Here is a 16,232-nt window from a genome sequence, read left to right on the forward strand (position 1 = left end):
TTACAACATAATATATTTTTAAAAGGACCAAGCAAATTAAGTAAAAGGTCATGACCTTTACTTCTCCCTTGTAGGTTTATTTTAAATTATCACTTTATCCTACATAAAGGGATTTTTCTAATGGTATGTGATTTTTCCATCCTAATAAACTTCTTTAGAAAACCTCATAAAGAGAACTGACTTGCTTACTTTGCATCCTACTTTATAATTATCTATCCTATCCTATGGGAGATTAACCCATTAGCTCAATGCCTTATTAAGTCAATTTATAGTAACTGCCATGGCTATATTATATAACCTATTCCAGAATAAAGGGGGTTTTGAAAACACAAGTTATTAATTATATTCTTCCAAAGAAAGACAGGAAAATGGACTCTAAAATGAGAGAACTAATAGAGAACAGGCGACTAGAAGTCAGCTCCTAATTATCAGGTTTTATTTATTTTTTATTATTGACTTTTTAGAGAGAGAAGAAGAGAGAAAGAGAAACATCAGCCATGGGCTACCTCCTGCATGCCTCCTACTGGGGATTTAGCCCACAACCTGGGCATGTGCCCTGACCAGGAATTGAACTGGCGACTTCCTGGAGTGTGGGATGATGCTAACCCCACCCGGGCCTAAATACTAGGTTTTAAAGGGTATGCAGATAGGGATGGTCACACTAAGGGTACATATTACACTTTTCCCCCCAGTGTTTAAAGTCACCAGTATTCACAGATAAGTATAAGTTCAAGAAAAACAGAAATCTCAATGTTGCCAGAAGGTCATGTCAAACATTTGTGTTAAATATCACTGTGAAAGGCACTGTGCTAATTGTTAGTTATAAAGGAGTATGAAACATAATCATTATTCTCAAAAGACTTCCACAAATAATAACTAATTTTGATTGAGTGCTTCCCATGTACCATGTTCAGCACTGTATGTGTATATTTTATACATATATAGATAGATAGAAAAATCTTCGAATACATATTGTACTGAAGTTTTGCAGTGAATATATATAAGGAAACTGAGGCTCAGGGAAATTCAGTAACTTGCTCAAGATCACACTGTGAGTTAAGTATTGGATCTGGGTTTGGAAACTTGACAGTCTGTCTAGAGCCTGAGCATTTAATAATTAACCTATCCTCTCCACTGTGAGTTTGATCAAGAGGCTGAACACAAAAAAGAAGAAAGAAATAGACCAAACATTTACATATACTAGTTAGGACACACAAATGGGTAGGTTAGAGATTTGGGCTTTAGTCCTTACTCTGACAGTTTAGTCAACTCTCTGTGTGCCTCATTTTCTTCTGTCAAATGGGAGTTATAACACTTATCTACCTTATGTAACCTATCTTATGCAGTTATTATGATAATGGATGTGAAAGTGCTTTGAAAGGACAAATATTACACAAATATAAAGAGCTATTTTTCCCCCCTAAAGCAGCAGAGGACCCACATCTGTCCCCTGTCTCTGTGGAGTCAAGGTCTAGAATGATATTCTAATTCAACAGATACTTACCAAGCATCTGCTGTGGACCCAGCAAGTGCTCGGCACTGCTTGTGCAAAAGATGGGCAAGCCAGAATGGTCACTGCCTTTGTGGAGTGCACAGTCTCAAGTCAAGGACGAACATTAAACAAGCAAGTACACAAATATGGGTATAATTTTAAATTGTGTCTTGAAAGAAGTGAACACCTTGCCAGGAGAGAGAATAAAAGTAGACTTGGAGGAAATGACCTTCATATTGATGGAGGGAAGAATGAAAAGCATGGGGAGGGGATGTGAGGTGGGGGCTGTAAGGTACCAGCCCAGGGCTCGGGCCTGCAAGGCCTTGGGGGCCCTCTAATAGGTTTGTATTTTATGCCCAGTGCAATGGGAAATCATTAATGGGGTGGAAGCTCCATCTGACATGATCAAAAAGTTTAAGGTGTTTCCAGAAGTGATTGCACTGATCACCCTTGATGTCAGGGCTGGGTAAGGGCTTGGTGAGAAGAGAAGGGGACTGCAGGATGGAGAGAAACTTCGGGTCACTGGACTGAAGGGCTTGAGAAGGTGAAAGGAGTGCTTTTGGAGGGTTACTTGAGAAAGTGGAAGGAAAGGAGAGTGTGTTTGAGTGGGTGAGGAAAGCAGTGAAGTTCTGGTCCATGTTATGATCATGGGAGTGGGAGGTGGTGATGGAAAAGTGTAGCTGGAGATGTGAAATGAGAGAGCTAATAAGGCCAGGACAACTTGACTGAACTGGGAAGAAAGTTCCAGCTCGTGGAAGGATCAAGCTGTGCATTTTCTACAGGGCTGACCCCTGCTGGTAAATTCTGGAAGCTGAGCGGCTGGCTAAGAGGAACCCTGAGAAGCGCAGCGAAAACTGTCGCCACAGGCAGCAAAGGAAGAGGGCTGTTTTTAATGAGACCTAACATTTTCACTTTTGTAAGTGTCTCTGCCAGGGTTTTTGGCTTAGAATATCCTCACAACTAAAGCATCCTTTATAAATATGGCCGGGCTCATGTTATCAAATAACGAAAATGCAATGAATGAATAGTTGGGAGAACACAAATTTCTCCATAAATTTTTTCTTCTTCACCTTCTCAGTGTAGTATGACATACAGGAGTGGGCAAAAGTAGATTTGCAGTTGTAATTACATGAAACACAGAGTTGATTCTTGTATTATTAACTAATTATTACAAAATTTGTCATATTATTGTTATTTAATATCCTTACTTTTGATTTATCTTTTAGGTAACGATGGTTGGTAATTTAGCCTACTTTTGCTCACCCCTGTACATGTTATAAGATGCACAAATTTTAACGGTACATCTAGATGAAATTTTAGGAATGCATAAACCCATTACATTACAAAATTTAACAACCACCCAGATTAAGATCTACCATAACCTAGAAACCCCCCTCTTGCCCACTTCCTAGTCACTACTTACTCCACTATTCTGACTTCTAACCATTATTCTGACTTCTGACAGCGATGAGTCTGTTCTTGAACATCACATAAATGAAATCAAACAGTACCTACTCTTTTGTATTTTGCTTCTTTGACTTAACATTCTTTGACATGTACCCTTATTGCATGTAGCAGTAGTTCATTCCTTTTTTTAAATTACATTTTAAAAATATATAACCATTATCTATCCATTCTCCTGCTAATGGGCATTTGGATTGCTTTCAGCTTATAATTTTTATACCTCTATAACCACCCCTCTATAAGTCTTCTATTCGTATGTATGTATGTATGTATGTATGCATGCAGTGGGTACCTAACTAGATAAGGAATTGCCAGGTTACTTTAAGTAGATACTGTCAGAGGTTTTCCAAAGAGGCACTCCCACCAGCAATACATGACAATTCCAGTTGTTCCATATTTTTTGCTAACACTTGGTACTGGTAGGTTTTGTTTTGTGTTCTGGTGCATATGTCTTCTCATGTTAGTGAAACAACAGAGGGGACTCCAGGAGAACCCCTTGGAGAGTGTGACCTGTGCCCCTTGGAGTTTCTGCAGGACAGCGGCGAGTGCCAAACCTAGTCCCGAAAAAGTTCTCCAGGCCCAAGTGGCCGTGGGGGCGGCGTAGAGCGGCCTGCACTGACCGCGGCTGCGCCCTGCGCGGGTGGGGCAGGCGTGCAGGTTCTCATGCACCAATCCCAGTCCTGAGGGGCAGGGCACTCGACGGAGAGGTGGCCGGGAAGGCGAAAGGGACGGGCAGAGGGGCAGCGTTTCCAGGGCCCAGGGCGCTGTAAGAGCCCAGCCCAGCAACCTCTGATTCCAGGGCCGCGGGGGCGGGAGCGGGGGGGGGGGGGGTGCGGGGGGGGGTGCGTGGGCGGGACCAGCCCCCCAGCAGAGCGTCCCGCCGTGGGGTGCCCGTGCGCGAGATCTTCCCACCCTTCCAGTCCTGGAAGAGGAGCTGGAGAAGAGCTGGAGAAGGGCTGGAAGAAGGGCTGGAGAAGAGCTGGAAGAAGGGCTGGAGAAGAGCTGGAAGAAGGGCTGGAGAAGGGCTGGAGAAGAGCTGGAGAAGGGCTGGAGAAGGGCTGGAGAAGAGCTGGAGAAGGGCTGGAAGAAGGGCTGTAGAAGAGCTGGAAGAAGGGCTGGAGAAGAGCTGGAAGAAGGGCTGGAGAAGGGCTGGAAGAAGGGCTGGAGAAGAGCTGCAGAAGAGCTGGGAGAAGAGCTGGAGAAGGGCTGGGAGAAGAGCTGGAGAAGAGCTGGAAGAAGGGCTGGAGAAGAGCTGGAAGAAGGGCTGGAGAAGAGCTGCAGAAGAGCTGGGAGAAGAGCTGGAGAAGAGCTGGAGAAGGGCTGGGAGAAGGGCTGGAGAAGAGCTGGAGAAGGATTGGGAGAAGGGCTGGAGAAGGGCTGGGGAAGGGCTGGAGAAGAGCTGGGAGAAGAGCTGGAGAAGGGCTTGGAGAAGGGCTGGAGAAGAGCTGGAAGAAGGGCTGGAGAAGAGCTGGACAAGAGCTGGGACAAGAGCTGGACAAGAGCTGGAGAAGGGCTGGGAGAAGGGCTGGAGAAGGGCTGGAGAAGAGCTGGGAGAAGGGCTGGAGAAGGGCTGGGAGAAGGGCTGGGAGAAGGGCTGGAGAAGGGCTGGGAGAAGGGCTGGAGACAACCCCGTGAAAACGCGGAGGAGGCACCGCAGCGGGAAGAGGCCCAGAAGCGGACTGTGTGCTCTCCCACGCCGGTGCCTTCCCAGCCTACAGAAGGCCGGGTCTGAGAAAAGGGGTGAAGATTCCAATTAGGCCGCCGGGGCTCAGTTGGCTGGAGTGCTGTCCTGTGCACCCACAGGTTGCTGGGCTCCATTCTTGGTCAGATCATCTATCAAGGCTGCGGGTTCAATCCCCAGGTGGCACACATATGCGAGGCAACCAACCAATGCTTCTCTCTCTCTCTCCCTTCCACGCTCTCTAAGTACTCAATAAAATAAAGTTTAAAAAAGACACTAGCCTGAACATTTTAATTACTAATATAATCCTGATAAGCCTTCTCTACCCCAAACTTGCTTTCCCTGCAGAGCTGCCTACTTCATTTAATGGCAATTCCAACCCTCCAGTTGTCCAGGCCCAAGGTCACTGGGTCTTCCCTCTGTCTTCTCTCACACCCCACATCTACCTATCAATAAATCCTGCCATCTCAACCTTAATGTGTTCTATGTTTTTAATAAGGGGAATGGCCGAGTCTGTTGGTGGTTTCTGTATTTAGGATGTCCTGAATTTTTGTTCGCCAACTTTCAAGAAAATAAGAATTAGCACAGTTTGTAGGTTTTCTAAGTTTACAGAGAAATGCTCTGTCCTTTGTTCTGCATATGCTTGTGCTGCTAAAAGCTAAATCATCAAAATAAAGACAAAAATCTATGAAAAGAACTAATAATTCATTAAAGTGAAGTTAATATGTTTACTACTATTTCATATTTGATACAAAGGAATTTGATACGCAATGAAGGAATTGTTGGTACAGGATAAATAACTCATATCCTGGGCAGATGTACTCAACCTAATAGATGAAAGTTTGATTTGGACATAATTACTCATGAATATGGGTTTTAAAACAAATATAAAGCCTTAACTTAATTTCATTGTGTTTTATAATCATTACTGCCTTTATGTTTAAATATCTGTTTAAGTCCACCTAATAAAGGAAAAGTATGTGTTTGTGTATGGTGTTTGTAAATATAAATGTAGTAAACTATGCTTTTAAAAGGACAGTGCTTGTTAATCTAGCCAATAGAATTATTTGCAGAAGAACTGAGAGTGTAATAGAGAGTTACTCATTTACAAATAAGAATTGTTTCTCCTCAGAACTTCACTTACTTTAATTATTCAAAGATTGTTTTGCAAAAACTAAAATTCAAATGGTACTGTTTCCAGAATGGCAACATGAGGTGATTCATGGATCTGTTCCACAGCAAAATAACCATAAGTGGTAAAAATTACCAAAAAAAAAAAACAACAAAAACCCACTTAAAGTCTCTGGTGCAGAGTCAGATTGTGAAAGTCCTCAGCTGTCAGGGTAAGGAACTGGGCCCCAGCAAGGGGAAAAGGAAGGGTTTTTGAGAGGGAAGTAAAATCATGAACACTGTTTTAGGCAGATAAATTTACCAAAGAAACACAGAACGAGGGGAAAGGGAAACCAGAGGTAAAAAGAGTAGTTAGAAAGCTAAGGTGCTTGTAGTCCAGAGCAAAGGCCTTAAAGATGTACATATAAGGCAATTCTGCTTCTGGAAATTTATATCCTAAGGAAATAATTATGTATACAAAGATTTAACTACTAAAGATGCTTATTGAAATATTATTATAATACATTTATAAAATGTTTCTAAAAACACTTTGAAGAGCATCTTTAGCAGCTAAATCTTTTTAAAAATATTTTCTTTTATTGATTTTTCTTTTTTTAGAGAGAGAGGAATGGAGAGGGACAGAGAGAGAAAAAAATTGATGTGAGAGAGAAATATGGATCGGCTGCCTCCTGCACGGCCTCTACCAGGGATTGAGCCAGCAACCCGAGCATGTGCCCCGACAGGAAATTGAACCAGCAACCTTTTGGTGCATCGGATGATGCCCAACCAACTGAGCCACATTGGCCAGGGCAGAAGCTAATCTTTGCATATAGTGTTCATTATTTCCTAAAGTTCTATTTGTAGAGTAAAAATCTCCAACCTTGCTAGTGAAAATAAATCATGATCTTTCTTAGATCCGCAATACTAAAATGACTGGCAAAGATATAGCTATAGACACACGTGCGCGCGCGCGCACACACACACACACACACACACACTGCTGTATGAGCTCCTGAAGACAGAAGTATCAATGTGTGGCTCAAATATATTCGTGTTGGAATCGAGAAGAAATTATAGTGTCTGATAGACTTTGGAGGCTTCCTCATGATCACCATCTAAATTGACATGGGAGCAGGGCAGGCAGCTCAATCAGAGGAGGGTGAGAGTTCTTCAGGGGGAATGTTAGGGACATTTACTTAATTTTTATATCTGTATCTTGTCTCTAACCTACGCTGTAATAAAAACATTAAAAAACAACCAATGCATACATAAATAACTGGAACAACAAATCATTATTTCTCTTTCAAATCAATCAATAAAAAAATAAAATAAATGAAATTGAAACCTGTGATAGCAGAATTTAAATGTCAAGAGAAACTGTATTGTATACTAGTTAAAAAAACTTTGCAGACATGATCCCAGAATTACTGACAACGATTTGAGAAATCTTGAAGTACAGACGAAATACCAAAAGACTAGACACATGTGGACAGTGTTATAAGATGGGGGTGTGGTGTGGTGAGGAGTAAGTAGGAGATCAACTCTGTCAACTAATATATCTACTTTAACTATAGGACAGTGGTTCTCAACTTTTGAGTATTAGACATTTTAAATTTATTTAAAATTTTTAAAATTTTGCAATTACAATTTGCATTCAATATTATTCTGTATTAGTTTCAGATGTATAGCAAAGTGGTTAGAAATTCATGTACTTTACAGAGTGGTCCCCCTGCTCTTTCAAGTACCCACCTGGCCTCATACATACTTATCATGATATTATGACTATATTCCCCATGCTATAATCTACATCTCTGTGACTGTTCTGTAACTACCAATTTGCACGGCTTAATCCCTTCACATTTTTCACCCAGCCCCCCAAACCCTCCTCCCCCGTGACAACTGTCAGTCTGTTATTTGTATCTATGAGTACTGAGACATTTTAAAATATAATATTTGATGCCACCTGTGACTAGATTGGAAGACTCAAGGTTACACTAAACAAATGAGGAATAATTACAAGGTAGTACTACCCCAGGATAAGCATGTATGACACTCATTGTGTAGTGGACAGCAGTTGCTTTGGTTTCCCAGCATCTATTCCCTATTCTTCTGGGAAAAGAGCACCCCAAAACACCCCCAAGAAAGCTTCCTCTCTTCTGTTCTTAATCCCTGTGGTTGGAGGACTGGAGGTGCTTCACTGAGCAGCTCTCATTCCTTTGGCCACAGTGACGGGTTCAAGTCTGGCCAGTAACAATAAGAATCAGGACTTTTGTTTGGCTGTTGGAGGAAAGAAGCTTCTTACCTTCTGGATTTGAAGCTGAATGAATGTGGAAAAGAGCAGCTGTGGTCATTTAGGCATCCCAGAGTGGGGGGTGAAGGAGGGAGCCGCGGAATCTGGAACTGCAATGAGCCGCAAGGTGGAGAGATAACGCTGCGTGTGTCATCATTTCCTGTTTGTTCCTATTTATTTGTTATTCTTAGAAAATCTCATGTTTGATTGGACTCAGACTTAGAGGTAGAAGCTCTAAGAGGACAGCCTAATATGTCTCTTGGCAATCTGTTCCTGTTGTTTTTCTCTGGCCTCCTTCATTCTCTTAGCCAAAAGTTTAGCATCTGAAGCAGCCTCTTCCTTCTTTTTTTTAGAATATTGTTTCTTCAGAGCAATATGCTGATGATTGTGTTGCAGGACACGTGGAGTCACAAGACGCTGAATCTTGGGTGCTTTGGTCCTACGTTTCTTCTTTGTTTAGGGGCTTTCTCACAACATATTTGCCGACATCATCTTCTTTAGAGAGACTGAAACGTTTGCAGATTCTGCTAGCTCTTTTGGGCCCCAGGCACTGAGGCACAGTAGTATCAGTGAGACCAGGAATATCTCCCCCACCCTTTTTTCTCACAGTGACCAAGTTGAGAACACTGGGATTGGCATCCACAGTGCAACCCCGAATAGATTTGTGCTTTCTCTCTCCAGTCCTCCTTGTTCTATAACAGGGATGCCCCCTACTCAGCAGCAGGCAGACACGGCCATGGGTCAAGTCACCTGCTTCATGGGGAAACCTTGATTGTTCCCACCCCTAACTCGAACCACATAACCCTTCCATTCCTCACCCAGAGCGTCAGCAGCAGCTTCTGTGGCCATATGCTTCTCACAAAAGGTATGGAGTTGCGTTCACTGCCCACTTCAATGAGTTTCTGGCAGCCGGTGGCTGGGAAGGAGATGTTCAGCTTCATCCTCAAGCAGCCAACTGCCTCCGAGGCGCCACGAAAAAGAGACTCTATAGGTTTTCATTTCTCTGGGGTAAGTGCTTAAGCATGCAATTTCTGGGTTGTATGGTAAGGGATGTTTAGTTTTATAAGAAATTGACAGACTATTTTCCAGACCGAGTATATCATTTTACATTCTGACCAGCAATGTATGAGCGATCCAGTTTCTGCACCCTTATCTGCATTTGATGTGATCACTATTTTTTAATTTAGTTACTTCATATTCTAATAGGTGTGTAGTGGTATCTAATTGTGGTTTTAATTTATGGTTTCAAAATGGCTAATGATGTTGAATATCTTTCCCTGTGTATCTAATGGATATTTAATAAATGACCTCTAAAAGTCCACCAAAATTTAAAGCAGTATTACTTCTGGGGAAGGTGAGAGGGAACTAATATTAATGAAGCATAAAATGGAACTTAAAATGTATCTGTAATGTGTGGTATTTTAGAAGAATGAATTCATGTATTATTTATGTAATTAACTGTTAACTTAAAAAAAGCACAGAATAATAAACAGAAGCAGTATTTATCATGGAAGGAACTCAGACTTCAAATCAGACAGACTTGGGTTTAGATTCTGTGTTCCTGTCAGGTGTGTGAGACTTTAGGAAGGTGATTTTAACCTCTCTCAGTCTCACTTATCTTACCTGTAAAATGATGATAATAGTACCCACCTCATAGGATTGTTGTGAGGATTTAATTAAATTAGATAATATATTAAAAGAGCTTAGTATAGTGGTAGAAAAGAGTTACTTCATAAATAGTAAGCTATTGTTCCTACTAAAAAGGAAACTTCATTATTTTATTTACTGCTTAATTTATTTAGACTTTGACTCCTCTTAACATCTAGGAAATGGCCTAGTGTTCATTTTTAGGAATAGTATCATGCTATAACATGTTTAGTGATCTCATTCTGTGCTTCCTAAATGAGGAATAGATTACACTGTCAGGTTGTACAAAGTCAACACTAGCAAGTCCTTAGTAAACTCTTTCTCCTTGAGGTCCTCAAAATTTATGAAAATATCTATAATGCTCAACAAAGCCTTTTTCTTTTCTACATCACTGCAATTGTCGGACCACATCAACAATGGAAAGTATTTCTGTCCCATGATCTTAACCAAAGAGTAAAGAGCAATCATTTAACTTTAAGAATGACCAAACAGGTTTGAGCAGGACTGTTTCTCTGAGGCAACTTTACATTCCGAGATAAAATCTCACCCGGACGTTCAAAAGGAAATTTGAGTTCTTTGCACTACATGATAAATGAAGGTGTCATGTTACCAAAACTATGTGACAGATCTCCAATATGAGTTAGCCCACTTTAGCATATTTAAGTTTCTTTGCCACTGGAGATGACCACTTTGTCATTAATGACAACATTCTTATAGGTGCCAACTATTGCATTCATAATTTACAGTGGGAATTTAATTCAACTGCAATGTGTCAGTTATCTATGTTTACCTGAACAAATATAAGTGATCATATTTCTAGAAATGTTAATGTAGATTATGGGGGTGAACTTGGTGAAACTTATTCTGGTAATTAAGGCAAAAAGAGGAAACAAGGGAAGGGAAATCAGGAAGAAACAAGAGGGAAGACTATGTGATCATCTTAATGCTCACCCTAGTTAAAACATCATCAATAAAAACAAACAAAAGGGAATATGAATTTCAATGTTATAACTGTGACTTGTAAAATAATAATAATAAAAATAATATATTTTATAAGTTAAAAGAGTAATGCATTTATTAGGATCAAAAAAACAAAACAAAAACAGAACTGCATAAAGTTTTAAAAAGTGGCCCAAATCACAAAGCTAAGTCTTCTTAAAGTGAAGACTAGAACCCAGGTTTTCTAATTCAAGGTTCAGTACGCTTTCCACCAGATTTGTTATTCCATGATATAAATATGTTAATTATCACTTAACTTCTCTGCACCTAGTCTACTCATCTTTAAAATAAGGGGGTCATAACAAATCTGAAGGTGATCATGGACTTCTGAGGACTATTTTTAATATTCTGCTTAAGAACAGTGATACTGTTATTTCATAATAGTGATACTGATTATTACAGGGTGTGCCTCAAATGTTATTGCAGCACATGTGAGACACAGAAAGCATGTGTTCTGCTTGGCAACAGTTCAGAGCAGCAGCCAAAATTAAGCAGCAAAGTGTACTCAGTGGGATCCTCGTGCTGAAAAAATTGGAAACCCCTGGACTAGATGGCTGTTGCTTTAGCAGTGGCAGAGAGTTAACTCCCTGCTCACTCCTTTGGCTCCCTACACCTTATCTGAAAAGCCAGGCCTGGGAGATGAGTCAGAATCTGAAGAGGGTTCATAGCTCCATCCGGGAGTTAGATGAAGATCTCAGCTGGACTCATAAAGTTAACAATACAGATAAGAAGTCATCTGGGATGGAGAAGAAACAGTCTTAGGCCTCCAAGCCAAAGCAGGGCCTGTGCTTAGTCTTACTAGGTTTTCTATCTATTTCCAAAAACTCACATATTTTTGTTTTAGACTTGTTTCGTAGGCTTCAGGGCCTGAAACAGCTTGTGACAAAAGCTCATGCTGTTCCACACTTTGCTGTTTGGAGATTTGGCCATGAATATATCCCTTTTAAATTTTTCATTAGAGATGTAAATTTATCACTGCCCCCATAAGCCTTGTGTTTCTTTTCTTTTTAATAGCAAATTGTTAACATGAGATTTTAATCACAATGTTGAGGTAACAGAATATCGTATTTAGGTTAAAGACCTATAAATTCTGAACTTAATCAAATTTTATGCATTTTATCTAGGTAATATGAATGACTCTTATATTGAAACTTTTGCTGTTCTGATTATTTACTTTTCTTTCTGTGATAACAGATCACTTGGAGGTCATTTGATGTTGGATTCTATTGTCAGATACACTTCTCCCTAAATCCTGTGTAAAGAGAAACTCAAACTATTTGGTTATTTAAAAAAACATTTAGGGGTATTGAACCTTTGTCAAAAAGTCATCTATTAACAGTCAAATTCTGCGAGTAATGAGAGCCTCAAGCAGCAACATGAATGAATGAATCTCACAAACATAATATTGAATGAAAGAAACGAGACAAAAGAGTACAGTATACTGTAATGATTCCATTTATAAAGTTAAAAATTGGCAAAGTCAATCTATGTTGTTAGAAGCTGGGTGGTGTTTTCCTTTGAGGTGGAAAGGCAAGGCAGTTATTGAGAGGAGGTGTGGGGGCATCTTCTGGGGTGCTTGTAATACTGTAATTCTTGACCTGGGTATGGTTACATATCTATGTTCACTTAGTGATTATGTCTTGAGCTGTATAAGGATTATTTGTGCGCTTTTCTGCATGTGTATTATTCCTCAGAATTTACTTTAAATTCTATACACTTTTTAAACATTAATTTTTGATTACATGGAAAATACACAAATACATTCCTCCTGTTTAAAAAAATCTAGAATATTTTAGTTAAGCCTGTGTTGATCCCTTTTGAATCTTGTATTCTCCTAAGAGGGTATCAGTTTATCTTTTTTATATATATTTACATAACTAAGTAAGGACATATAGAAAATATATAGTATCACTGTGTGTGTATTTTAACTAAGTTCTGTGCTCTTTTAAAAAGTATCTGGATTAATAGATTTGCATTGCTTCTTTCAGTAATATAGGATATCAGCAATATCTTTCACTAAGAAAACTAATAATCTTCACTAAAATGATATATCATTATGTAATAGGCCCAATAGACCTAAGTTTCAGTATATATATTATATTGGATATATGTTTACTTTTATATGTTATATATTATATGATTTTATTATAGTGTAGATCTATATTGTTTATACCTAGGAGTGAAATTGCTGAATCATATACTATATGGTAACTCTGTGTTTAACCTTTTAAGGAACTGCCAATCTGCTTTTTAAAACAGCTGCATCATTTTATATTTTCACCAGCAATGCATGAAAGTTCCAATTTCTCCACATGTTCATCAACACTTATTATCTGTCTTTTTTAATATAGTCATCTTAATGAGTAAGAAGTGAAATCTCATTGTGGTTTTGATTCGCATTTAATTGATGATTTTTTTGAAGTTAATGATGGTAAGCTTCTTTTTAAGTACTTATTTGCCATGTATGTATCATCTTTGGAGAAATGTCTATTCAAATCCTTTTCTCATTTTAAAATTAGGTTATATGTCTTTTTATTATTGCAAATAAGAGTTTTTAATATACAATAGATACAAGTTTATTATCAGATATATGATTTGCAGATATTTTCTCCCATTCTTTAAGTTACCTTTTTACTCACTTGATGATGTTGTTTATGGCACAAATGTTTTTTGCTTTGAAGTCCAATTTATCATTTTTCCCCCTATATGTACCTTGATTTTGGTGTCATATCTAAGCAGTCTTTGCTTAACATCAAAATATTTTTCTCTTGTTTTCTTCCAGAATTTATAGTTTTAGCTCTTTTACATTTGAATTAATTTTTGTGTATGGTGTGAGGTTAGGATCAGAGTTGTTCTTTTCCTGCACACATGAGTATCCAATTGACCCAGCACTATTTGTTAAAAAGATTACCCTTTCCCCATTTAATTGTTTTAGCACATTTTTTGAAAATCAGTTCTGGGCTATCTATTCTGTCCCATTGATCTATATGTCTATCCTTATGCCAATACCACACTATCTTCATTACTGTGGCTTTATTTTTATTTTTTTAAATATATCTTTATTGATTTCAGAGAGAGGAAAGGAGAGAGATAGACAGACAGAAACATCAATGATGAGAGAGTCATTGGGGATCATTACTGTGGCTTTAAAATAAGTTTTGAAATCAGGTAGTAGAAGCCTGCCACCTTTGCTTTTCTTTTTTAAAATTGTTTACGCTATTCTGGTTCCTTTGTATTACCATTTAAATTTTACAATCAAACTTGTCAATTTCTAAAAAAGGAAAAAGCCTTCTGGGATTTTGAGGTAACATTGAATATATAGATCAATTTTGGGAGAACTATCATCTTAACAATGAGTGTTCAATCTGTGAGCATGGTATCTTTATCTAGATTTTCTTTGATTTCTCTCAACAATGTTTTGTAATTTTCAGTATATAGGTCTTGCATTACTTTCATTATATTTATTCAGATTTTCTGATGCTCTTGTGAATAAATTTGTTTTTCTAATTTCATTCTCAGGTTGTTCACTGATAATCAATATATAAATATATTGATTTCTGTATGTAGATCTTATATCTTATGACTTTTCAAGACTTAATTTTTTTAAAAAAAAATATTTTTATTGATTTCAGAGAGAGAAGGGAGAGGGAGAGAGAGAAACATCAAAGATGAGAGTCATTGATCAGCTGCCTCCTGCACGTTCCCTGCTGGGGATCAAGCCCCAAACCCAGGCCTGTACCCTGTCAGGGAATCGAATGGTGACCTCCTGGATCATACATAGGTCAATGCTCAACTGTTGAGCCATGCTGGTAGGGCTAGACTTAATTTTTTAAAACCCCAGTTTCTTCAGGTGTAAAATGGGGATATCTAACTGGTAAGGTTTGTGTGGAATAATATACATAAAATCTCATCAGAAGTCTAGAAATGAAGCCCCCTCAAAAAAAAATTCACCTAAAGAGTGCTCTTTCTCTCTCTGGAGCATGCCAGGCATGTTTCCTTTGCCCTTCAAACTCTTACGCTCTAAGGGCTCTTCTTGTGCCTCTGTAACTTATTTCCTGAGCCCACACAGCCCAGCTGGCTCACTTCTTCCATGGCTCATTTCTTCTACCTTTGTGACTTTTGCTTGTATTTGAAAAAAGAAATTCAACCACCTAAAATATAGGGCCATATTATTTAGAGGAAAGTGAGATGGCCATAATACACTTGGATAGAAGCAGGAAACAGTCACCAATAGTATTGTATCTGAATTTGCACGATCAAGGGGGTTTTGCTGCATTTTTGTTAGTGTAGTGAATAGATGACTGTTGATATTTTCTACCATTTGCATGTACTATTTTTATAATCAAGAAAACAACAGGTGTCATCTCTTTTTTAAAAAAATATATCTTTATTGATTGCAGAGAGAGGAAGGGAAAGTAGAGAGAGAGATGGAAACATCAATGATGAGAGATTCGTCAATCAGCTGCCTCCTGCACGCCCCCAACTGGGGATGGAGCCTGTAACCTGGCATGTGCCCTGACGGGGAATCAAACTGCTATCTGCTGGATCCTAGGTCGATGCTCAACCACCAAGCCACGCCTGGCCGAGCAGGTGTCATTTCTTAAAAAAGTAAAAATTAGTAATCCAAAAGAAAAAAAGGTAGGGGCATACTAGGTAGAGAGAACATTTAAAAGTATAGAACTAATAAATCGTGAGGAATAAAGAAATAAAATGGAGTCACTATGGTCAAGCTGCTAAATTACTAAAATCAAGTAGGCTAAGGAATGAGGAAACGATTCTCTTCTTGCCTTACCTAGCCTGAGGACTTAGACTTTTAAACTTTTCAGTTGAGTGTCAATGCCTGGATATACATTAATTCCATAGATAACCATCTGAACAACTCAGCAAAGAATGTTCCCTTACCCAGACCACTAGATACTTGGAAGATTACCATCTTGGACCAACCCATCGGCTAAGAATGCAGGACTTAGTCTTCTCTAGAATGTTATTTTTTACTCCAAGAACGCTCAGCTTTTCTTTCTCCTTTGGAACACTCTGGATATTAACTAGCTGTGTTTTCAATTTGCAAGCCCTAAGACCCTTAGGTAAATCTTTGTCCTTTATTTCTAGCCAAAGTCCTGACCCTGTGAGTTCAGTTGACAATCGCTACCGCTGAATGGATGCTTCCTCTATGCACATAATTTTATCCTTACGACAGACAGAAATAGAGATTATCCCCATGCACAGGTAAGCCCAAATCAGAAAACCCTTGAGTGGCAGGGCCAGACTTGAAACTGGGATCGTCTGATTTCAAAGCTGAGGCTCTGGACTGAAATAGGAGCGAATACTGAAGAGGCGCGATACAACGTGGTGCGGCCGGAAGGCGGTGGTGCGCGACGAGGCTGGACACGAGGCACCCACTCGCGCTTGACTAAGGGCCACTTGGGCAAAGAAGGATTAGGCTGGAACCGGAGGCCTCTCTATAAACGCACGATTTCCAATACGTGTGTGTATCCATTCCGGCTCTGTCTACTGAAAAGGCCTAGAAGCAAGGGCACACGAGGCCATGT

General features: G+C 39.3%; 1 pseudogene across 1 annotated transcript; it reads right to left on the reverse strand.

Moving 5' to 3' along the window:
- Positions 1–8,234: 8,234 nt before the first annotated feature.
- Positions 8,235–8,978, reverse strand: LOC308566054 (small ribosomal subunit protein eS6 pseudogene; annotated as a pseudogene). Its single transcript has one exon. The product of its transcript is annotated as a small ribosomal subunit protein eS6 pseudogene (transcript).
- Positions 8,979–16,232: the final 7,254 nt, after the last annotated feature.

Source organism: Miniopterus schreibersii (genome assembly GCF_964146895.1).
Source record: "Miniopterus schreibersii genome assembly, chromosome: 13".
Lineage (NCBI taxonomy): Eukaryota > Metazoa > Chordata > Mammalia > Chiroptera > Miniopteridae > Miniopterus > Miniopterus schreibersii.